The 24,372-nt window shown below is 51.8% G+C and overlaps 1 protein-coding gene across 1 annotated transcript in view; it reads right to left on the bottom strand.

Moving 5' to 3' along the window:
- The window catches only part of SBK1 (SH3 domain binding kinase 1), a 47,659-nt gene extending 25,306 nt beyond the window's left edge, over nt 1-22,353 (bottom strand). Inside the window, exon 1 of the mRNA XM_046665503.1 lies at nt 22,201-22,353. The gene's annotated coding sequence lies outside the window, so the exon portion shown is untranslated. The remainder of the gene's footprint in view (nt 1-22,200) is intronic.
- Between the last annotated feature and the right edge of the window lie 2,019 nt (nt 22,354-24,372).

Genomic DNA, 24,372 nt, shown 5'->3' with positions numbered 1-24,372 from the left:
GTTCTCTAAACAAGTTATCCTCCAAGATACCTCCTCTATGCCTACCTTTTCTCTCTCACCCCTCCCTGTCCTGCTAATGTTCCCAAGTTTCCAACTTCACCCTAATTTTGTTCTAATCCTCTCCAAGGAAGGCTTTATTGCCCCCAAAAAAGTAATGGCGGGGTTTGAGTTATTGGGCAGCAGTAGAGGGAAATCAGAGAAGGAGAAAGAGGGATAGGAATGTCTTCCTGTGTCTAACAAATGAGTCTCAGAACGTTAGAATTTAGAAAGCACTTTCCTCTTTTTACAGATGAGGAAACTGAGGCCTAGCTAGTGTTAAGGGTAGAATGAGGCCTTGAAATGCTCCCAGCCATGTTATCAGGAGTAATACAGCTCAAGCCCAGCTCGAAAGAAACCTTCCCTGGTTCCTCATCTGGGATTTGATTGCCCACAGTGTGATTGGAAAAGGTTTGCCAAAATGCAGGGTGGGTAATCAAATCCCCCCCACCTTGAGCTGTACAGGGTGGGAAGTCCTAGTCCGCAAAGTGGGCACACTCTTACCAGGGGGGACAGCAAGCAAGGGTCCCTTTAAAATTTAAGCCATGGGGACTGCCAGGGCACTTTGGACTCCCTGTGTTCTGGGATCAGGAGGCAAAAAGAGGAGTCACTGTTCTGGCAGTAGTAACTGACCCTGATCAGTTACTAGAAGTTATTAGAAGTACCTTGATGTTACTAGAAGTATCCTGATCAATTACTAGAAGGCAGAGCTGCTTTTACAAAGTGGGAACAGGGAGGAATACATGTGGAACCCAGTGATCCATTGGAGTGATCTATTGGTTATGATAACCAAGAGTTTAGACCCCCCCTCAAGTCTGAAGGGTTGGGTCCCACCACCAGGTGACCCATCCAGACCTGCCAAGGTGATGGTTGAGGGTGTGGATAATTGAGAATGGATAGTGGAGGGGGAAAGGATGAGTACCACTTATGGTCCCGAGATCAAGTGCAGCAAGGGGGAGGGGAGCTGTAGTTTGTTCCAGTAACCTCCTTCTTTGAAGTTTCCACTTAGAAAAAGAGGCTCACAGCATCCACGGAAGAGCTGTGCAGCACGAGGGGTGGGATGTGGCGGCCGTGGGAACGCACCACCCAGATCTCTGACTGTAGGGACAGTGACTGCCCAGGGCAGCAGCTGTAGAGTCTCTCGCGGGTCCACAGAGGAGGCTCCGCTTTGCTTCCCCCCAGCCCATCTCAGCCAATGACTGAGCGCAGCAGAGACTCTAAAGCACCCAGTTCCTTGGAGATACCCGGCTTCTCTGATGCGCACTTGGGATCGAGGACCCGCCATCGGCTTTGTTGAAACTTTATTAACATTGCACTGCAGCCTAAGAGTCTTCCTATCCTGCCTTCCGTCCTTCTTTCCTCTTCCCAACATTGGATCTATTGCATTCTGATGATTCTCCCAGCCTCCTCTGCTCCCTCCTGATTTTTCCCTCCCAAGTGTTTCCCCCAAGAAATTGTTTGTGCTTCTGACCCCATCTTGGCCTACTTCTCAGAGGACTAAACGAGCACAACAGATCTGAAGAGAGGAACTATGGCAGCTGTTTGTTATGCTTCAGGCCTTTTTCCTAGACGCCCGGGGATAATCCACTCTTGCCAGCTCAAAGTTTTGTATCCACAGCAATGCTGCCTTTCCAGAGAGGGTCTTGATGGGCGTGACTTGGATAGCAGAACACAAAGATAAACCTTGGCTATGACTTCCTTAATGACACGGAAGGAACATCAGAAAACAGATCTCCATTCAGATTTCCTCCGCCCAGAGCCCACCACGCTGGCATGTCCAGATGCTCCTGGACAGTCAGTTGCTGCTCCCTGCACAAGGAAGCATGTGAGGCCAGCAACCCCAGGACTTCTGATTGTTAGACACCTTCCCTTTGGCTGCATTTTATATTCAGTGATGTGTCAGAAGTTTCTGCTACTGTTGGGGGCAATGGGAAGGAATAGCAAAAGAGTCCCTGTCCTCTGGCATCTACGTATTATAACGTTTCAAACTGTATGAGTTTGGGTAACTCTACCAGCTGTACTGAAAGCGCTCTGTGAAGATATTGTTTTGGCCATGTTGACAGTGTCCATGCTGGGGAAAAATGGTGGCATTTCCCCAGTGTGTTCTATTTTCTATAATGCTCGTTATTGGCTATGTCTGCAGTCATGAAAGAGAGGGGGCATTCCTGGCTTGTTGATCTGCATTATGGTGGTCTTGTTCTACAGGAAGAACCCCCTCCCCAAGGTGGCCACCATCATCCCAAAGACATTGCTGCTGATGCCCACTCGTGCGGCATGATCAGGGACGCCAGTGGCATTGGTAACCGAGTAGTTCAGAGAGCCGATCAGGGTTAGGATGCTGAAGATGATGACGTTTCGGGCAAAATGACAGAAGCTGCTCATACCCAGGAATGGGAGCATCCAGGGCTACTGAGAGACACAGGTCAAGTTATTGGTGATGAGGAAAACCAAGGGTTACGCCAGAACCCAAGATGGATCAGAAAGAAGATGGCAGGGCGGCCCAGGATATACGGCAGCTGGAGGCGATGGATCTTTGAATCTCTCAATACGTTTTGGAGGATATATTCTAAAGTGAGAAACACAGTGCTCCAGCAAGAGTCCTGACGAGCTTCCTACCTCCTGTGTCAAAATACAACTCCACGACTGCGGCCAGCAGGATGTCACTGATGACGGGAAGTGCAGTGTGTGGGCAGGGTGGAGAGGGGGGCCTCTGCCTCTTTGTGATATTGCAGGGCTGCTGAGTTGTACTTGGAACTGCTTTGAAGGGAATTCTATTCCTTGCAGCTGAGAGCGTGCCAGCTGATATGAGAAGAATATCTCTAAAATCATGCGAGTGGCTGCCCTTGGGGGTGGAATCCAGGAAATGGGACTGGGGTGGTGGCAGATAATGGGAATTCATCTCTATCCGTCATGTTTTTTTCTTTTTATTAAAAATATCTGGCACAAATATGATAAGATGTTAACATTGATTCTAGCTGTGGATATGCACAGGTTTACACTTTTCTATATTTTCTTTCACTTTAAAAAAATTAAAAATTACTCAGTGGAAGTGTTTTTAAATGGAATTTTCAAAAAAAAAAGAAAAGAAATAATTTTTTCACCGTGTGATTCTGTTTTCTAAAGCCAGGTCCAAGAACTATCTAAAGTGACCTCTTGTCTGACACTCTGAGAAACAGCAGCCTGCCCCCATAGCTCCCGCTCCCGCTGCTTCTGAAAGCCTGTCCTCCCTAGGCCGGGACGCCGCTGTTTCTCTGGGGAGTTGTGGAGTGAGGATCTGATAGGTCTGCCCCCTCTCCTCCCGTGCAGATTGCAGGGGGCAGGGAATTTCCTCTGGAACCCTCAGAACAGAGGCAAGGCTACTCAGAGCTGCTCCAGTCCCAGCTCCTTCTTCAGGGGTGGGTCACCAAAGCCAGCTCCCCCAGAACATAGCATTTGGAAGGAAACAAGTGCTGTCTAGCACACATCCCTAGGGGTCTGGTTTTAATGATGTCCTAGTTTGGGTTTCCCAAAAACTGACCCTGAAACAGGGATTCAAGAGCAAGTAGTTTATTTCATAGGCGATCCCAGGTAGGGGGGTGGGGAGCAAACTGGCCGGGCAGCGACACGGGGTGTGTTATTAAGCAAGTTACCACTGCGGTCAGCTGGAGGTGAGCGCACAGGGGAGCTCTCAGGACAGTGTAGAACACGCATCTATGTTTACAGAACATGCATCGTACCCCAGTGCCTGTCAGTCATTGGTGAGAGCTCCTGGGGGCCGGACAGTGCTGTGGATGTGGGCAGAGCAGGCTAGGGCAGAGGAGGCCCTCAGGAAAGGAGATGAGGATGCTGGGAAGGGGCCCAGGGAGATACGGGTGGGGAACTGACAGTGTCTGCCACAATGACTAGCGCTTAAACAAGGGACCATGTCTGGCATGATGGCCAACTATTTTAAGTGGAGTAGGATTCTGTTATCCACCATCATCTGTCCCCCAACCTTTAGCAACAGAACCCCAGTTTTCCTCTGGGGACCCACATTTCTTGACATACCCTTCCCTATTCATTAGGAGTTCTGATGGTGGGGCTCGTCTGTTTGGCTCTAGGGGTGGGCTTGTGGCCCAGCCCCCACCAATCAGTGTATTCCAGGCCCCTGGCCATAGTGATTGTTTCTGAGATGGGTCTGTGCCCCACCCAGGCCAATAGGATAGAACTCCCTTTCCATTGCACTGAAAGAGGGTGGGATGCAAGCCTCGAGTTGCTACCATCAGGGAGAACCTCCTCCTGGAGAGTGAAGACAACGCAGCAGACAGCAGAGCCAAGAGATGGAGAAAGTGAGGATCCTGCTGCCATCCTTTGAACCCCTGGATCTAGCCATGCCTGAAGGCTCTGGACTTTTCAGGTATGTAACCCAATAAAGTCCCCTTTGTGCTTAAGTCAGTTTGACTTGGGTCTCTGTCACATACAACCCCAAGCTCTTTACACTACGTGTAAGTGTGAGTTTCTAAAGTGTATAAAATGCAGGGAGAAATGAAAGGTTTTCCCCTCTGTCCTGCATAATCACTATTCCCTCAGCATCCCAGGTTGTCCAAGGGGGAGCTCAGCTCTCCAGGAGGAGGAGTTTCGAATCCTTAGTGTCCAGCTCCCACCTCCTAAGGGTGGTTGTTCTTGGGGCCATGTGAGGAGCTGGGGGGTTCATAGCTGGGCATGCGAGGTAGCTGCCTGGGCTGCCACATGGGGCCCCTTTCTCTCTAAGCTTCAGGAATCTCTGGGTTCCTGGCCAAGGCATGCATTCGTGCATTCATTCATTCATGCACGCATGCATTCACACGTGTTGATGGGAACCTACTGTATGAGGGCACTAGAACAAAAGGGGGTGCTAAACAGACACTCCTCGCCCTCAGGAGCTTCCGGGCTAGTGAGGGGAGACATGACGCTGATCACACCAATCCATGTAAAATTCTGACTGACACCAGGGTACAAAGGAGCGATAAAGTCGGGAGGGCTTTCTGGAGGAAGTAATGGCTGCTACACTGAGATTGGGAAGAGGAGCAGAGCTAAGTAAGTAAGGGATGGCCCCGGTGTTCAGGCCGCATCCCACCCCTCCCACTCAGTTGTGGCATCAACACCCATCCTTCCCCTGGAGCCTGCCCAGCAACTCAGACACACTTTTCCTCCTTCCCACCTTCAAGATCTTGTCCTCTTTCAACTCCGGGAAGCCCTGCCCTGTGTCTAACCTGCATCCTGCCTGCTGCCAGCACAGCCCGCTTTCTTTGCTTTGGTCCCAGGGGAGGTGAAGGGCAGCAGAGCACCTACCCCAAAAAGCTTTTCACATCACTTCCCTTCTCAGGGATGAGTCTCTAGACGTTTATTGGGCATCTAGTATGTGCCAGGCACTTCCACAAGGCTCACGCCTTCCCCCAGATGGAGAAACTGAGGCACAGGGAGTAGAGGGCCTGAACTAACAAGGCCAGCCTCCTCCACCCCCTAGAGTAGGACGGGGACACACCATCCTGGGTCCTTCTTGCTACTTATTCCCTTAACTTCTCCCAGGCCAATGGTCCCTCTCAGTGGGCAGCCTCTGGTGCAGTTCCCAGGCCCAGTCCATTCCTAGCACCCTAGAGCCTGTGTGGGTGTCTCCCTGACCCCTAGGGACAGCACCCCCAGCTGTCCCCTCCCCTCATCCTGCCCCTCGCCCTCGGGGAGGCTCTGTTCATCCTCGCCCACTTATTTAACAAGCACAGATTTGTGCCAGGCAGGGTTCTAAGCATTTTACACATATTGCCTTATTTAAACCTCGCAACAACCTTACGAGGTGGGGGCCATCATTCTATATCTGAGATAGAGAGAGAGGAGGAGTTTGCTGCAGCTCACACAATAGCTGGGACTGGAACCCAGGCAGGCTGCAGAGTCCAGGCTCCTAGCCACCCCTGGCCCAGCCCATCCATCCCATGCCATCCTCATCTCCTCCTCTCGCCTGATTCCATTTATCCCATTTCCATTCCTCTCTCTATCTTGATTTCCACTCCTGCCTGTGGGCTGCTGTCTGGGAAGGGCACTGTCCTGGTGTCCTGGGACTGGGGAGGAGGGACACAGGGTGGAGGCCTGGGTGCTGGAGGGGCCCAGGCCACACCTTCCTCCATTCCCGGCCTGGTTGAGCCAGGGGCCTGGAGGAGGTGGGCAGAGGTAGGAGCAAGAGGGGGCTGGGTGGAGCTGGGCCTGCAAGCCCTAATTAAGTCAGTTAATTAGGTGGGAAGGAGAAGCCCGTGGGAGTTAACGAGCTTGGCTAATTAAGTGGATCCTGGAGAATGGCTCAAATTCTAGTGGCTGGGGAGAGATGGGGGCTTAGGCAGGATGGAGGGAGGGGAATGAAATACCTGGTACTTCCCCAGTGTGACCAAGATCTGTGGTTACAACTGGGGACTGAGGCCACTGAGGCCACTACTGAGACCTGTAGTAACCCTCAGCATCTGCAGCCACCCCTGGGGCTGGTCTGAAGTTACCATCAGGGTCTTACACCCTCACCAGGGCCATGTATGCTATTGATGTCTGGGTCGAAAGTCATCACTGATGTCTGGTCTCCTGTCACCCATCCCTTGGGGATTAAAGCTAGACTCCCTTTGAACATTTCAGGGGTTGGGGACAGAAATTGAGCCCTGACCCAGGGACCCTTCAGAGCAACCCTGACAATCCCCGTGACAGGTTGGGAACCATGACTGCCACCCGCACTTACCCCCACATTTAAGTTTGCAGAGTATGTTCACACCATGGCTGCTGCCAGAGCAGGACCTGCAGGGTTCTCATCCAGCTCACAGAGGAGGTGGCTGAGGCCAGGGAGGAAGGGCTGGCCCCAGCTCAGCCTCAGCCTGCTGCACAGTGCAGACCTGGCGGCAGGGCCCTGGGGAGGGTGGGGACCGTTCTCTTCCAGGCCTGGGTCAGTCACCTGTAAGCTCAGCAGCTGCCCCAGGGGCCTGGGGGCTTTCTCTTGCTTGGGCCCTGTTTCTCTCTAGTCGTGGAGTCCTGAATGACAACCGCAAGAGTGCCTGTGGACAGAGCACCTAACATTTGGGAGGCGTGCGCACTTGACACCAGGGCCAGCTACAGAATGGGGGCCCCTTGTTCAGAGCGCAGAAAAAAGTTTCTCCTTTCTATCCAGGGCGCTCAGCCTGTCACGGTGTTTTTTATTTGCTATTTAAAGTTGTGCTGCCTTGGGCACCGGGATACTCATGGGGCCAGTGCAGACCCTCACAGGTGCCCGGGGCCACCCCACAGCATGCCCAATACCAAACCTTCCTGTACTCAGGCCCCTGCCAGGGGATAACAGACAGCAGTGGGGACTGAGTGGGGGCAAGGGGTGGGTGGCTGAGAACCCATCCAGGGAATGTGGGAGGGTGGGATTGCTCATGGTGCACCCTCCATCGTCCCATTAGACTTCACTTACAAATTCAGAGATGAAATTATTAAGAATTTCAAGATGCCAACCAGAGAGCACAAAACTGCAAGTTTGGGGCCCTGTGAGACTGCACTGGTCACACCCTGCATGACACACATGATCTGACTGCGTCCTCACAGCCACTCTGCACACTGGGTACTGTGCCTGCCCTCATCCACATATTTGTTCATTCATTCATTCAATTACCAACTATTCATTGAGTGCCTCCTATGTGCGAGGTACTGTTGGCAATGAACAAAATAGAGAAAAATCCCTGCCCTCATCCATTTTGGCGAGGGGAGAAGACAACAAACAAGGCACATAAGTAAATGATTCTGCTTCAAGGGATTCCTGTGAGGGAAGAAATGAAGCAGGGAGGGGACAGGGTATACAGGTGGTCCTCACAGAGAAGGTTACGTTTGAGCAAAAACTCCAAGGAAGTGAGGGGGGAGCCATGCAGATGTGTAGGGGGTACAGTGGGCCAGACAGAGGGAAGAGCCAGCGCAAAGGCCCTGAGGCCAGAGTGTGCTTGGGATGCTCAAGAACAATGGAGCCTGGAAGGAGGTGAGTGGTAATGAGGACAGTTCATTGAGGGCCACTTTAAGGCTTTGGCTTTGACTCTGAGTGAGGTGGGAGTCACCAGAGGGTTTTGAGCAGAGAGGACCGACGAGGTATGTCTTAGGTTTACGACGAGGCATGTCTTAGGTTTTAACAGGCTCCCTCTGGCTGCTATGGGGCAGATAGATGTGGATGGCAAGAGTGGAAGTGAGGAGGCTCCTGCACCTACACCTGGCCCGATGGGAGAGGACAGCAACTGGACAGGGCAGTAGGAGTAGGGGTGGGGAGAAGAGGCAGGATTGCTGACAGATTGGACAACAGGGCTGGGTGTGCGTGTGTGTGTGTGTGTGCAGTCTGCCCTGTGCACTTGCACCATGAAGTTCCATGAACAGGTCAGGACACCGAGCAGCTCTCGGGTCCCCAGACTCCTGGCTCCTGAGGGTCTGGTCTCATTTCTGGGGCACCCTCGCCCCTCCACCTCTGCATTCCTGCCTGCCTCCGGCCGGTGGCTGCGACATGGAAATGTTGACACGAACCCTATTAGGCACAGTTCTCCCTTCACAGCGTTGCAGACAGATGCTCACGGGGGCCAGGGAGGGACTGTGAATAGGGGACATGGCCTGGGCGGGGCCAGGGGTAAACAGGAGAGCCCTGACCCATCTGAATGGTGGCCTCCTCTCCCCTGTGGCTCACTGCTATCGTGTGGGAATGTGGACTCAGGCTCTAAGAGCTTCCAAGTTTTCAAGAGAAGTGGGAAATCTGGATCTTAGGATGTAGTGCCCTGATGTTTTAAATATTGGCAAATCATTTTTAAAAAATCAAGGCAGGCTACACCCTCTGTAGGACCAAGGATAGGACAGAGGGCCTGCTTCTGTGGGCCTTCTGCCCACAGCAGCCTCCACACCCGGGGTCTCTGCAAACCTGGGAAGCTCTTGGCTGGTCTGGGCAGGAGGTGAATGAGGGGCAGTTGGGAGAATGGCTGAGAAGGAGCACCCCCTCTGAGCCTCTTGGGCGCCAGGCAGTGACATTGCTCCAGGGATGGTGTGGTTGCCGGGCAAGGGAGGCCGCTGGTCCCTTGGGTACCCTGAAGGGAAGGTGAGACCGTGGCCGGAAATGAGCCACAGGGTGAGGTTTGCTCCAAGACAGGAGAACCAGCAGGACTGAGCAGGAAGGGGAGGTGTCTGGGTTCCTCCTTGTCTCTCCCCTAGAGACCCCCGCCCAGCCTCCCCACGCCGCCCCCCAGCAGGCTCTGCTCTTCCCCTACCCCGGAAGTCCAGAAGTCGACCTCCATCACTTGCCCCGGATCTGGGCTGGGCCGAGGGGCTGCAGGAGAAGCAGAGACAGAGGCAGTGGCTAAACCTCCGCCACCGTCACGTACGTCGGCTTAGCCATTCCCCAGTGTGGCGCTGCGTTTCCCAGGCTGACCTCATTCATCCTCCGAACCATCTCAGGTCAGAACTATCGCTGTGCCCATTTTACCGCTGACGAAACTGGGTCACAGAGCGGTCCGGTAACCTGGCCAAGGTCACACAGCCCGGAAGTAATGGGAGCTGGAGTTAAACTCAGGGCAGTGTAGCTGCAAAATCTGAACTTTGAACATAGCAGCTGTCAAAAAAAGAAGCTGAAGCCGCACCCCTGGCCGCGGGCTGGGCCGGTCCCCGCATGTGTGAGCGCAGCACTCCCTCTAGTGGCCGGCTCGCCGCAGTGCAGGACGGGCCGTGGGACCGCCAGGTGCTTGGTTCTCGTCTCCCTCTTTCTCTTGTCTGGCCCTCTCACACACCCGTTTACTATCTAGTTCTCCCGAGAAAGACCACGACATCTCCATATTCTGCTCACCTACGCTCCCTACGCAGCTGCTCCACTCAAGGCCCCTTTCCCTGTGCCAGCCCCGGTGCCTTCTTGTTGCTCCCCTGTTTGTCTCTTTCTGTCAGAGCCTGGGTCTGTCTGTGTACGTCTGTGGTTCTCAAACTCTGCTGCACACTATTATCTACTGGGGAATTTTCAAAATTCCCCATGTCATGACCTCCTCTCCCAGGCTCACACCCAAGACCTCATAATTATCTCATACCCCATCTCCTCTGAGGTCTCTATTTTGGTCACCTCTCTATGTTTCCCTCTTCCGTCCTCTTCATCACTTCCTCTGGTACCCACATGCAACAGCTCTTTGACCTCATCGAGACCACCAGTCCACTGCCCCATCACTTTCTCACTGCCCATCAGCCCCCTTCTGCCACTACCATCACCAGAGCAGCCCCCCTGGAAACCCCCCTCCTGTGTCCACTTCTCCTGCTGTAGGGCCTGCTTGGCAAAACACCAACCATCACCTGCTTTCTGCCTGCCCTGAGCAAGCCAACATTGCTTGGAGCGTGCCACACCAGGCTGGTAGCTTCCCTTCTAATTCACCGTCTCAAAGGGGCACTCATCGCCCCCCTACCCCAACCCCGCTTATGCCTGCCGGTTGCTTTTACCCTTCTGAGCAGTGCTTCTCAAACTTCAGTTGGCCTACAAATCCCTTATGGATCTCGGGGAGACCTGCGATTCTGCATGTCTAGCCAGCCCCCTGGTGGTGCCAGTGCTGCTGGTCTGGGCATGCACTCTGAGTGGCAAGATCTTGGATAACTCTTTTCCCACCTTCTCCTCTCTCCTCAAACCGTGGCTCCCACTTCACTGAGAAAACAGATGGATCAGATGCAGTTCCATTGCCTCCTGCCATCAAAGCACAGACCCACCCAGCTCCTCACTCCTCCCTTCTTCCCAACTGCTTCAGTGGTGGGAGGCCCAGCTCCTGAGGCCAACCCTGCCTGGGGACCTTGTTACTTCGGGACTCCCCTCCCTCCCCACTCTACCATCCTTGTTCTTTTCCAGGATCATTCCCACAGGCGTGCAGGCTCTGGCACCCCCTCCTTCACCCCGCATCTCCGTCGTTTCCCAGACCTCCCTCACAGTAAAGCTGCCTGATGGGGTTGGCTCCTTGTTTCTGCTCCCAGCCTCTCTTTCGTTCTTTTTGTTATTTCCACTTTCCTTCTGTAAATATAGCTTTCTATTTTCCTTTTGTAAATATAGATTATTCAAGTTAAACATGACCATAGTTTAGAATCAAGAAACACGGGCAATCCCCACTCCCATTTCCTACCTCCTAAGGACAGTCATTTCCCTCCAGTAGTAATTTCCACCTCCGTGTTTCCTGCGTTGCATGTTTAGGTTCCTTTTTTTCCAGTTTAGTCTTCCTTTCAACTCCCCACGTCAGCAGATGCGGATTTCACTCCCTTACCTCCCATCCCCCTCCCTCCTTCCTTTCTCTCACCCTTCCAAAACAGTTGCATCATAATGATGGGAAGATTGGTAGGGTTTACGTATGTGGAACAATTATTTACAGCTTTGTGTGGAATACTATGATTTCATTCCCTTTTCTCCTTTTTTATAATAGACTTTATTTTTTAGGGCAGTTTTAGGTTTATAGAACAGTTGAGTAGAAAGTACGGAGCGTTCCCGTCTACAACCCGCCCCATTGTCCCTTATTATCAATGTCTTGTGGCACACTTGTTACAATTGATGAACCAATATTTATACACTGTTATTAACTAAAGTCCATAGTTTACACAAGGGCTCACTCTGTGGTGTACAGTGTATGGGTTTTGACAAATTCCTAGTGTCATGGACCCGTCATTACAGTATCACACAGAATAGTCTCACTGCCCTAAAAACCCCCTGTGCTCCCCCTCCTCACCCCCCCCCCCCCCCCCCCCCCCCGGCCCCCCCCCCCCCAGCAACCACCCATCCTTTTACTGTCTCTATAGTGTTGCCTTTTCCAGAATGTCATAGAGTTCGAATCATACAGTCTGTAGCATTTTCAGATTGGTTTCTCTCACTTAGCAATATGCATTCGAGGTTCCTCGACATCTTTTCTTGGCTTGACAGCTCATTTCTTTTTATCACTGAATATTATTCCACTGTCTGGATGTACCACAGTTTGTTTATCCCTTCATCTATGAAGGACATCTTGGATACTTCCAAGTTTTTGGCAGTTATGAATAAAGCTGCTATAAACATCCATGTGCGGGTTTTTGTATGGACATAAGTTTTCAACTCATTTGGGCAAATACTGAGGAATTCTGTTGCGGATCGTATCAGACTGTGTTCAGCTTTGTAAGAAACTGCCAGTCCGTCAAAGTGGGGGTAACATTTCATATTCCCACAAGCAATAAGTGAGCGTTCCTGTTGCTCCACGTCCTCGCCAGCATTTGTTGTTGTCAATGTTTTGGATTTTAGCCATTCTAATAAGTGCACAGTGGTAACTCGTTGTTTTAATTTGCTGTTCTCTAATGACGTATAATGTTGAGCATCTTTTATATGCTCATTTGCCAACTGTATATCATCTTTGGTGAGGTGTCTGCTCAGATCTTTTGCCCATTTTTTAATTGGATTGTTCACTTTCTTATTGTTGACTTTAAGAGGTCTTTGTATACTTTGGATAACAGTCCTTTATCAGATGAACAGTTCTATATCAGATCAGATGTCTTCTGCAAATATTTTTCTCCCACTCTATGGCTTGTCTTCTTATTCTCTTAACAGCATCTTTTGCAGAGCAGAGATTTAAAATTTAAAATTTCCTTTTCTGCACAAAAGTGTTGTTGTTGTTTTGCGGGGAAAGATTCGCCCTGAGCTAACATCTGTTGCTAATCTTCCTCTTTTTTCTTTTTCCTCTCCGAAGCCCCAGTGCATGGTTGTATATCCTAGCTGTAAGTCCTTCCAGCTGTTCTATGCGACCCACGGCCACAGCATGGCAACTGACAGACGGGTGGTGTGGTCCCGAGACTGGGAAACGAACCCTGGCTGCCAAGGCAGTGAAAGTGCCAAACTTTAACCACTAGGCCATCAGGGCTGCCTCTGCACAAAAGTTTTGTTTCCTGGGTTTAATAACTCTTTTTTGGGGGAAGGGAGGGCTCATTTTTCTATGTGTTTATGTCTAATTCAACCCACATTCTCTCCTTGTTGTGTAAATCTCTGAAAAGTTGAAACGCATTAGATATTCTATCAATTTCAACACCTTGAAGAAATCTTCTCTATTTCTGACTTATTCCAATGTGAACTACCTGCCCTCCAGGCCTGCTGCCCAGAGATGCTGCCCTGGGATTTTCAGAGGTGAAAATTACTAAAAGAAGGGAAACAGTTCTTAGGGAGAAGCAGGAAATGGGAGTGGGGCCTGCACATGTTTCTCGATTCTAAACTATGGGCATGTTTAACTTGAATAAAAATAGAAATTATGTTTACAGAAGGAAAATGGAAGTAATGGTAAGAACAAAGAGAAACTGGGAGGTGGCAGAGCGGGGACAAGAAGCCAACTCCATGAGGAAGCTTTCCTGTGCAGGGGTCTAGAAGTGGACAGGGACCTGAGGTAAAGGAGGAGACGCGGGAGCCTGCGTGCCATGGGAATCTGCGAGATGCCCTTCGGCTGTCTCTTCTGTTGGCGCCCCTGTTTGCTGGGTCCCAGTCCTACTCTTTCTAGGTTTACTCACTTGTTTTAGCAGAACACATCTTCCAGTAGCTTTTTAAAGAAAGGGTGCTTAGGAGGTAAAATTTTTGAGCCCTTGTATCTAAAAAGATCTTTTTTTCTATTCTCACTTTATTAATGGTTTGGCTGGATATAGGGTCTAGGCTGAAAAGAATTTTCTTTCACACTTTGAAAACTGTTCCCTTCTCTTCTGGAGAGGATTTCCAGGATTGCTGTTGAGAAGTCTGATGCCACTATGATTCTTAATCCTTGGCACAATCTTGTAGAATGTTCTTGCCCTTGTGTGCTGAAATTTACTGGTGACTGGCCTTGGTGCGGGTCTCTTTTTACCCTGTGGTTGGACACTCAGTGGGCCCTTTCAATCTGGAAACTCAGGTCCTTCCGTTCTGAGAAATGTTTGAAATTTTTCATCAACTATTTCCTCTCCACTGTTTTCTCTGTTCTTTCTGGATCTCCTTTGTCAGGTGTTAGATTCCTGCACTGGTCCTCTTTCTTTCTTATTTCCACATCGTGGCAGCCATGGAGCTGCCTCACTGGGTTCTCCCTGTCACTTAGCTGTGAGGAGTATAGTTGGCTGACAGCTTCCAGCATTGAGATCTGCCACAGCCTTTGAGCCAAGACCAAGGTCTTCTTGGGCAGCCTCGGCCAATGACCGGGCACAGCAAGGACACTGGAGCCTGGCCATTTCTGCCTAACGTGGGGCACTCTAAGGGGCAGTCCTTGCTTGGGGGGCCCCACTGGGTTGGCCAAGACTTGTTTGATCTGCGTGAAGCTCAGGCTCTCTCTGCCCAGATCCATTTCCCTCTCTCGTTCCTTTCACAGGTGTCAGATCTACATGACTGTCTCAAAAGCTTCCCTGCCCAGTCCTGCTTCCTGCTCCTTTATTTTCCACTGGCATCAGCCCCCTAGGACTTCTTGCACTCCTAACTCCAGCTCGGCATCTGTTCACTGGAGGCATTCAAACTGACGCGTGTATCTTTATCTTTTTGCTCTACCTTTTGGGAAATTTCTTCAACTTTATCTTCTAAGCCAGGGGTCAGCAAATTTTTTATGTAAAGGTCCCAGTGGTAAATATTTGAGGCTTTGTGGGCCATATGGTCTCTATTACAACTCCTCAGCTCTGCCTCTGTGAAGGAGCCACAGACAGCACGTAAACGAATGGATGCGGCCGTGTTTCAATACAGCTATATTTCAAAACCAGGCCGCAGGCTGGATTTGGCCTGCAGGCCATAGTTTGCTGGCCCCTGTTCTAACCCTTTTAAGTAAGTTTTCCATTTCTGCTAGGATATTCTTAATTTCTAAGAACATTTTTGTTTTGTCCATTCTCGGAGTGTTTTTTCCGTTCAAAACAGCACCTAGTTTTTGTTTCATAGTTACAATATACTTCCCTAAGTCTCTGGATGTAGTAATAGCAGTTTCGTTTTTTCAAGTTTTCTTTTCCCTGTATATTCTGTTTCCTCCAAATTCTGTCTTTCTGTTTCTGTTCTGCCTTTTATATTAGAGGTTTTTCTCAAATGTTGATGATCCCTGGTTATCTGCTCATATTTAAGAGATTTAAAGAGTGAAAGGATAGGGCCTTTGCGTGTGTGTGGTGGGGAGGAAACTTTCTGGGAAGGTGGAAATATTCTACATCTTGATTGAGGTGTGGGTTACACATTTGTTGACAACACGCATTACACTGACCACTTAAGATCTTTGCATCTCACTCTCACCATGCCTTAGTTAAAGAACACAAAATAGCACTTATAAAAGCCAGCTGCTGAGTAGGTCTGTGCTGGGGTGGGGGTGCTGTCTGACTCAGGGGCTCAGTATGGAGGGTTCTGGGTGAGATGTCTGATTGGGAAATCTCTGATGCCAACCTATTTAGGTATTCTTTTCTTTGCTAGTCAGACTCTAAAAGACAGAACTAACGCAAACAGAAAGAAAAGAAATTTGGAGGAAATAGAAGAGAGGCAGGAAGAAGAAAACTAAAACAGGAAATACAACAACAACAGTAACAGAATACTGTCATTGACACATTCGGAGGCTGATGTACAGACTGTCGTGCCTGGAGAGTTCAGTCCTAACCTCACTGTTCTGGGAGCCAAGAGGGAGGAGGCCCCAGGCGGTGGGGGCAGGGGCAGGGCTTCCCACGCTCAGGTGCGGTGCTCAAATAATGCCTCTGGTTGGGGCTGGAACTCCCCTCCTCTCGTGCGGTCTCCTCCAGTTCAGAGACCCTGTGTTTCATCCTCTCTGGACAGTAAACCTTCAGCCTTTGTTGGGGTGGGGGAGGGGCAGTTGCCCAGCTGAGCGGAGAAGGAATCTGAGGATTAAAGTTCTTCGTAGACCAATCCGACTGTTTTTGGCCCCAGCTTTACTCCCATTTCCAGGGGTGCTTCGTCAATCAACATCAGCACCTTTGGGGTTTTTTAGGGTAAACCGTGGCGCTCTTGGACTTTTCTCGCTCCCAGCTTGGGACTTGAGGGACACCTGTCATTAGACTGCTAAATCCCTTACCACGTATTTTCTTTCCAGCTTCCAAAATTTTGTTCCTGTCGTCTCCTTTTTCAATTTCTTAGTTCTTGCTGATTTATACTGTGGGAGGCAGAATAATGGCCCCCTAAAATGTCCACGTCTCAATCCCCAGAACCTAGAAGTACGTTACCTTACATGGAGAAAAGGGACTTTGTGGATGTGATTAAGGTGAAGGGTCTTGAGATGAGGAGATGATTCTGGATTGTTCAGGTGAGCCCAGTCTAATCACGTGGAGCCCTGAAAGCAGAAAACCTTTCCCAGCTGTCGTCAGAGAAAGAGATGCGATGCGATGACAGAAGGAGGGCCAGAGAGATGCTGCCTTGCTGGAGGGAGGGGCCACAAGCCAAGGAGTTTAGGTGCCTTCTGGAAAAGACAGGGAAATGGAGTCTTCCCTAGAGCTTCCAGAAAGTTCTTCCAGGGGTCAGCCCCATGGCCGAGTGGTTAAGTTTGCATGCTCTACTTTGGCGGCCCAGGGTTTGCTGGTTTGGATCCTGGGCGTGGACCTGCACACCACTTGTCAAGCCATGCTGTGGCTGCATTCCACATAGAGGAACTGGAATGACCTACAACTAGGATATAAAACTATGCACTGGGGGGCTGGCCCCGTGGCCGAGTGGTTAAGTTCGCGCGCTCCGCTGCAGGCGGCCCAGTGTTTCGTTGGTTCGAATCCTGGGCGCGGACATGGCACTGCTCATCAAACCACGCTGAGGCAGCGTCCCATATGCCACAACTAGAAGGACCCACAACGAAGAATATACAACTATGTACTGGGGGGCTTTGGGGAGAAAAAGGAAAAAATAAAATCTTTAAAAAAAAAAAAACAAAAAACTATGCACTGGGGCTTTGGGGAGAAAAAAAAGAGGAAGATTGGCAACAGATGTTAGCTCAGGGCCAATCTTCCTCAAAAAGAAAAGAAAAGAAAGTTCTTCCTAGAGCAGCCCTTGCAACACCTTGATTTTAGCCCAGAGAGACCTGTGGTGGATTTCTGACATATAGTCTGTATGATAATAAATTTGTTTGGTCTTGAGCAACTAAGTTTGTGGTAATTTGTTAGGGCAGCAGCAAAAGACTAATGTGCATACTGGAAAGATCCCCTCGCTTCCTTTGATTGGGGTTTCAGGACACAGAGAAGTTAAAGGTGCATTCAGTCCCCCACCTTTAACCAGAAATCTCCACTTGGAGCTGCTTTTGTCTCCACCTCTTCATGAAGTGTTCTTATCCAGGTTACTGTCAACTTCTGTGTCGCTAAACCCACCCTCGTTTTCGTTGCCTGTTTGGCATCTGTGAAGCTAGCTGTCCACTGTCTCCCTCCTCCTTGGGATGCTCTTCTCTTGCTTCCTGCGACTGCATGCACACGGCTTTCATGCCATCTTTATGCTGATGTCTCTATATTCTATCACCAGGCAACAGCCTCCCATCGTGAGCTCCAGACTCTTGGTACCAAATTCTCACTTGACATCTTCACTTGGACATCTCATGCGCTTTCAAGCAGAATTCACATTTCTCACCACATCTCTTCCATCCCCTGAGCCTTCCCATCATCCATGCGTTTATCCGACCCAGAAACCTCAGGTTCACCTCGATTCCCTTCTTCCTTTAACCTATCAGCAAGTTCCGTCTCCTAAATATATCTACAGGCATCTACTTCCCCCATCTATGAGGCCTGAGTTGGTCCAGGCCGCTGCCACACTCCCTCCATCATCACCATGTCCACACTGCTACCTGTCCACTCTGGCCCGGCTGCCATTGATTCTTCCCAAGACATCTTTGAAATGTCAATTACATCAGAACTCTTCCCTCACTTAAAAGCCTCCAAAAGCTTCCCAATCTCATCCAGAATGAACCCCACTCTCCTCACCATGGCCCACAAGGCTTACATATCTACTGGGTTCCTGTCTCTCCCCCTTGCCCCTGTTACTCTTCCCATCCACCATGTCACTCTCCTGATCACCTCATCACTCTCCCCATCATCCCTGTCACTCTCCCCATCATTGTATCACTCTCCTCATCACCATGTCACTCTCCCCATCACTGTATCACTCTCCTCATCACCATGTCACTCTCCCCATCACTGTATCACTCTCCTCATCACTATGTCACTCTCCCCATCACCCCTGTCACTCTCCCCATCACTGTATCACTCTCCTCATCACTATGTCACTCTCCCCATCACCCCTGTCATTTTCTCCATCACTCATGTCACCCTCTCCATCATTCACTCTGCTCTAGCCACACTGACCTGATATTTCCTCGCACTCCCCACACTCTAGCCTGCCCCTGAGCATTCACACTCTCTGTTCTCTGTGCCTGGAATGCTCCTGCCCCCACCTTGCCCAGCTCCTTCTCATTCTTTAGGTTTCTGATGAAACATCCCTACCTTTCCTCTTCACTTTATGCCAAGGGAGCGTCTCCCCCATCATCCCTCTGGTTGTATCTTTAACTTGGGTTTCGAACATCTATGAACATATTTGTTTATTTGTGTCCTTGTGTTTTGTTCAGATCTCCCATTCAGCGTCAGCCCCGTGAGAGCAGAGATGTTATTTTCACCGTCCAGTCTCTAGTGCCGGTCCACTGAGGGAGCTCAATGAAATTTGTGGAATGAATTAATGATAGAATGAATGAATGAATGAACACACTGGACACTTAGTATGTGCCAGGTGCTTTCATGTGCACCAAATATTTCATCTTCACAAGAACCCTATGAAGTCGTCACAGCTGGGCTGCGTTTCCCAGTTTCTCCTGCAGTTAGCTGTTCTGGCCAGTGCACGTGGGAGAAGTGAAGTAGGCCACTTCCAGCTTTGGCTCATCAAAACCTACATGCAATCCCTGTTCTCTTCTTCATCTGTCAGTGGCTGCAGAGGATCCAGCAGTGGACTCTGAGGCCTGAGGTGATGACAGAGTCACAGGTGGGAGGAGCCTGGGTCCCCGAAAGACTAACTGGAGCAGGGTCTCCCCCACACCCCAACCCCCTCTAGACCTTGCATAAGCAGGACATAAGGCTCTATCGTCAAGTCATTGCGATCTCTAGGCTTATTTGTTACAAAAGCTAGCCTCACCTTAATTAATACATCAAAGCACCATGTGTAGGTGGCTGGTGAGCAACACTGTGGGTGACACTTTTGCTGACAAGTTTTCATCCAATGCAGATGTATTCTTGCATCCTCCCACAACAGAAACCAAGGGCACGGTGCTCACACCTCTATCACAGCACACTGCGCTGCGTGGAATAGTTGGAGCGTATGTGTCCTCTCCTCACTAGGCTGCAAGCTCCTCCAGAGGGGTGCCGGCTCGTGTTTATCTCTGTGGCCTCAACATCCAGGAGGCTTCGGGGAAAGTTTACTGAATCCACAAATGAGTGAACCAGTTGCCTGCACCCGTCATTGCCTCTCTGTCCTTATAAGTGCCGAGAAAATCAACTTTAATTTTACAGAGGCCCGAAGAGAAGAAATGACTTCCCCAGGGTCAGAGAGAAGCAGGATGCAACAGAGTCAGCATGACGCAGGGCTTCTAAACGTGGTAATTGGCTATTGGGAGTCAATCCTGGCGACTTCCAGAGGCTGGAGAATGGCTGAGAGGGGTGGGGGTGGGGGGTGTCTCCTCTAAGCCCCCAAGGTGACCCCACCAGACCTCACTGCCCACTGCCCCCCTTCCAGTAGGAAAGAATCACTTCAGAGCTTTCCCAGCCAGCACTGCCTGGCTCCCACAGCCTGGTGTCCACATCACTCAGTATTTTTAGCTACACTACCTGGCACCTGTGGTCATTGTCTCTGCCCAGCCTGGCGGTGTCTCCTCCCCAGGCCTTAAAGGGCCAGCACCCACCAGCTGGAAAGGAGACCAGCTCCTGCAAATGCAAGCCACCATACTCCCAGGGCGGGAGGCAGAGGGGCAGCCCCCAGGGGGTAGGGGGGCCCTAAAGTTGGAGGTGGGAGATGGAGGGCGGGGAGGAGAGCAGGATCCCATGGGTGCCTGACTCTTAGGACTGCACCTGTCTATTCTGGGGTTTCTCAAATGCTGGTTTGTTCAAGCTGCTCACCTGGCAGGACTGGTTAAAATCCCACGCCCACCCATCTAAGACCTGAGGCTGCAGAGGCCCCAGCGGGTGCTGGGAGTGTGCATTTTTTTAAAAAAGATTTTATTCTTCCTTTTTCTCCCTAAAGCTCCCCGGTACATAGTTGTGTAATTTTAGTTGTGGGTCTTTCTAGTTGTGGCATGTGGGACGCCACCTCAGCATGGCCTGATGAGCGGTGCCATGTCCGAGAAACCCTGGGCCTCCGAAGCGGAGTGTGCGAACTCAACCAGTCGGCCATGGGGCTGGCCCCCAAGAGTGTGTATTTTTTAACAGTCGACTCAGATGATTCTGATGTCCTATCTCCCCATGTTATAGTCATTCATTCACTCATTCATGCGTTCATTCATTCATTCAACAGGCATCTTGAGCTCCTATGAAAATAATGATTCTCTTGGGAGTCCATTGCTCTGGGGTTCAGGAGCACTTCTACACCTATCGTCCCATTGAGTCTCCTAACTTGGCCCTGTCTTGCTTCGAGCCCTTTGCACTGCTCACCCCACTGCCTCTGGATCAAGTCCTTGGCTCAGCAGTCAAGGTCCTTGCCATCTGCCCCTGCCGTCCCTGCCTCGGCTCTACCATCCACACACAGTTTCTTTTTCATGCCACCAAGCCTTTGCTCCTGCCATCCCCGCTGCCTGTAGTGCCTTTTCCTCAACTTCACGCCCAACCTGGGAGAAGATCTCACTCTAAGACAGACCCGCAGGGTCTGCTAGGGCTCCTGTGGGCAGAAGGGCTCAGTCTTTCCTCCTGACAACCTGAGCACAGTACACCCACACCCATCAAGGTGCCATCACTCTGCCAAATGCATCTGTCTGCCTGTCTGTCTCTCCTGGCAGTTGTGACCCTGTGAGGGCTGGGTCTGGGGCCCCAGCCCCCAGCTCAGGCCCTGGCACTCCGTGGGTGCTCAGTCACTGCTTGTGCAATGATGACCCCACAACCATGGCAGGGAGCATCCTCCCATTTCACAGATGAGGAGACAGAGGCCCACAGAGGGAAAATTACAGACCCAGGAAACAGAGACATTCAGAGAGGAACCTGGCCTGGGCTGCAGTAGACCACCCCCCCGCCCTCCTGCAAGGGGCCTGGAGGGGCACCTGGGTTGTCCCTGCGCCTGCCCTTCCCCCAACCTGAGGCAGTGCTGACTCAGGCGATGATGGAGGCGTGGGCGGGCTGTGCTGGAGCAGAGGTCACCCTGTCTCCCCGGCGGATTTGCCATCTACTCCCAGAGCCTGCGGTCACAGCTTGGGTAATGTATTTGGCTGGAGCCTGGGTTTCCCTGCTGGTGGGGATGGGGAGAGCTGACAAAAGGGACAATGGTCCTAGGACATGCACCCTCACCCAGGCACAGTGCACAGCCCCTCTCCCACACACGTTCATAGAACTCACATCCATTCCCACAAACGTGTATGCACACTCACACACACTCACCCCCAAATGCCCAATCACAGTCACACGAAACTCCATTTCCCCAGCTCCCCACTCTCTCCCTTTTCTCTCTCTCTCTCTCACACACACACACATATAGACACACACACACATGCTCCAGCATATACACATTCAGACATTTTCACTTATTAATTCAACAAAGACTGAACACTATTAGGTGCCAGTGCAGGGAGGAAAAGTGGCTCTCAGCTCGGGGTGGAGCAGGGGCTTCCTGGAGGGCTTCCCAGAGGAGGAGGCATTGCAGCTAGGCCTGGATGGAGGGGAAGCAGGGGAAGGGAACTTTGGGCAGTGAATATAGGGGAGCAGGGCAAGGTGAGGTGGGTGGGGTCGGCCCAATCAAGCAGGCCTTGAAAGCTCAGCTGGGTGTCAAATTCATCCTGTGGGAGCTGGGAGCTATGGAGGGCTCTGAGCAGGGGGGACTTGACCATAATGGGAGAGGGCAAGAAGGTCACTGTGGGGCCAGGATGAGAGAGACAGGCAGGAGGCTGTGGTGACAACCAGGTGAGAGAGCTGAGAGTCAGACACAGGGAGGCGGCAGTGGGTGCTAGGCAGGGAACAGATAGAGAGACTCAGACACAGGTCTCCCAGGCCCCAAGGGGCCCCAAGTCTGAGCCGTGCGCCCTTGCCCTGCCCACCCGCTGCCCACCCATGGGCACTGACCTCTGTAGTGGGACCTCTTCCAGCAACTCCTCCTCCTCCTCCCTGTGAAAGCAGACGAAGCAGAAGGCTGGCACATCTTCTGTTCCACAGCCCAGGGGCCAGGCTGGAGGCAGCTCCAGGACAGCGCAGGCGTGGCCGGTGGCAGCCTCAGCAACATCGTCCCTGGGCTGGGCAGGGGTCCCTGAGCCAGAGCACTCCAGGGTCAGCAGCCTGTTGGCCTCAGGGCCCCGCGCCTGCCTACCTGCCACCTGTGCCTTTTCCCTCAGGTTACCCGTCGCCTTGGTGGGTGGAAGAGCCTGTGGCTCTGTCTGCTGGGGACTGTCCTGACCCACAGGGCTTCCAGCCACAGGACTGGGCCTTGGAAGCAGCTGCCAGCCCCCGGGACTCAGAGGTGGCTCGCTGGTGGACAACGGTCCAGCAGGGCCCCTCGCTGCCCCTTGTGGAGCCCTAGGCCCCTCTGCTGCCAACTCTACTGCTGCCTGTCAGAGGCAAGACTGGGAGGACAGGCTCGCAGATGCCCTGTCCATGTGTTCATCGTTCTGTCCAGGCGTCCGCTCCTCCTGTCCAGCTAGCACGGCAACGCAGGTGGTTCCCCTGAGAAAGTTAGTTCTCCTCCACTGGGGTGTGTGGCATGGGTGGCCTCCAGGAGGGAGGGTCGGGACCTGAAGCTGAAAGGTGAATGAGGGCCAGGTGAGGCTGGCACCGCACCCACACTGTCCCTGAGAAAAGTTCTTGCCCCTGGAGCCCTGGCTCCAGCGCTGGCTCCGACTGGAGATCGCTCCCTCTGCTCCCTGCTCCCTCCGACTCCAGTGGCTGCTCTGGCAGACTGGCTTGGCTGTGGGTATTAATAGCTCCACATTCATGCTGAGAAGCTGAGAGGTTAACTCCTTCCCTGCCAGAGCTGAGAGGCTGGCCGGTGGGTGGCCACAGGGAGCAGAGGGAAGGGCGGTGCCTCAGTTCCGCCCCTGCCTGAGCCTGACCTGCCTCCGCAGGACCCTCAGATGCCACCTCCTGACTGTGTGTCTCTGTGCAGCACTTGGCACCTGGATCTCGGTCAGAGTACCCAGGCCACCTGAACCTGCCATGTGCACTTCCAGGGAGCCAGGTGGGACTGGGGGCTCAGGGCAGTGCCCTTGGGACAGGCAGGGCTCTGAGCTCGAGGGAGCACCCCCAGGATTCCTCCACTCACACATCTACCCTTCAACTCACTGAGTGCCCCCACATTCCCTTAACAAACAGTTACCATCCCAGACTGTGGGTCCAGTTCCGTTGCTGGCTTCCTGTGGGATCCACCCCAGATGAACTGTACGCAGCCTCTGTGGGACCCAGAGATGGACCACACGCAGCCCCTGGTGTGTTCTGCTGAGGAGTGCAGGAAGAGGGTAGGAGTGACAGAATCTGAGTAGAACTTGTTTGCTTGAAAAATGTTTTTTGAGCACCTGCTACATGTCAGGCACTGTGCTGGGCACTGGGCACACAGCAGTGGAGAGGGCAGATGATATTCCTGCCTCGGTGGGCTTGCAGGTCATGGTGGGAGGCCAACAGGGCTGTTGCACTGCTCTCATGGTGCCAGTGTGTGAATTAGGAAAAGGTGCTCCCTCCAGGCAGCTGCAGCTCTGAGCACTAGCTTATAGTTTCAGCCCCACTTACCTCCTCTGCAATTTACAACATGCACGACTATTCACAGTGACCCTGGAAGCATCAACAAATAAAGGAAAAATGAATTCAGATTGTGAAAAGTGCTATGAAAAAATAAAACAGCGAGATGTGAGAGAGGCTGATGGGGAGGTGGTTTGATAGGATGTTCAGGAAAGAACTCCCAAGGAGGTGACAGTGAGCTGTGGCTAGCAGGAGGAGGGGGAGCCAGTCAGAAGATCTGGGGGGGATGGTCTAGGAAGAGGGATTGGCAGGTGCAAAGGCCCAGAGGCAAGAACTGGCACATTTGAGGAAGGGAGTGAGGAGCAGAGGAGAAAGTCTTTAAGATGAGTCTTAGAGAAAGCATAGAGTTTTCCAGGGGGCTCAAGAGGTGGGGCATCACCAGCAGAGAGAACAGAGTATATGCAAAGGCCCAGAGGCATGAAAGGATAGATGGTGCCCTGCAAGGCAGGAAGAAGATGGAGGCGACCTGGTCAGAGGTGCGGGAGTTGCTCCTTCCAGGGCTCTCACGGGGAA

Source organism: Equus quagga, chromosome 7 (assembly GCF_021613505.1).
Source record: "Equus quagga isolate Etosha38 chromosome 7, UCLA_HA_Equagga_1.0, whole genome shotgun sequence".
NCBI lineage: Eukaryota > Metazoa > Chordata > Mammalia > Perissodactyla > Equidae > Equus > Equus quagga.
The sequence above is the reverse complement of the archived record's forward strand: the minus strand, read 5'-3'. Positions and strand labels throughout refer to the sequence as shown.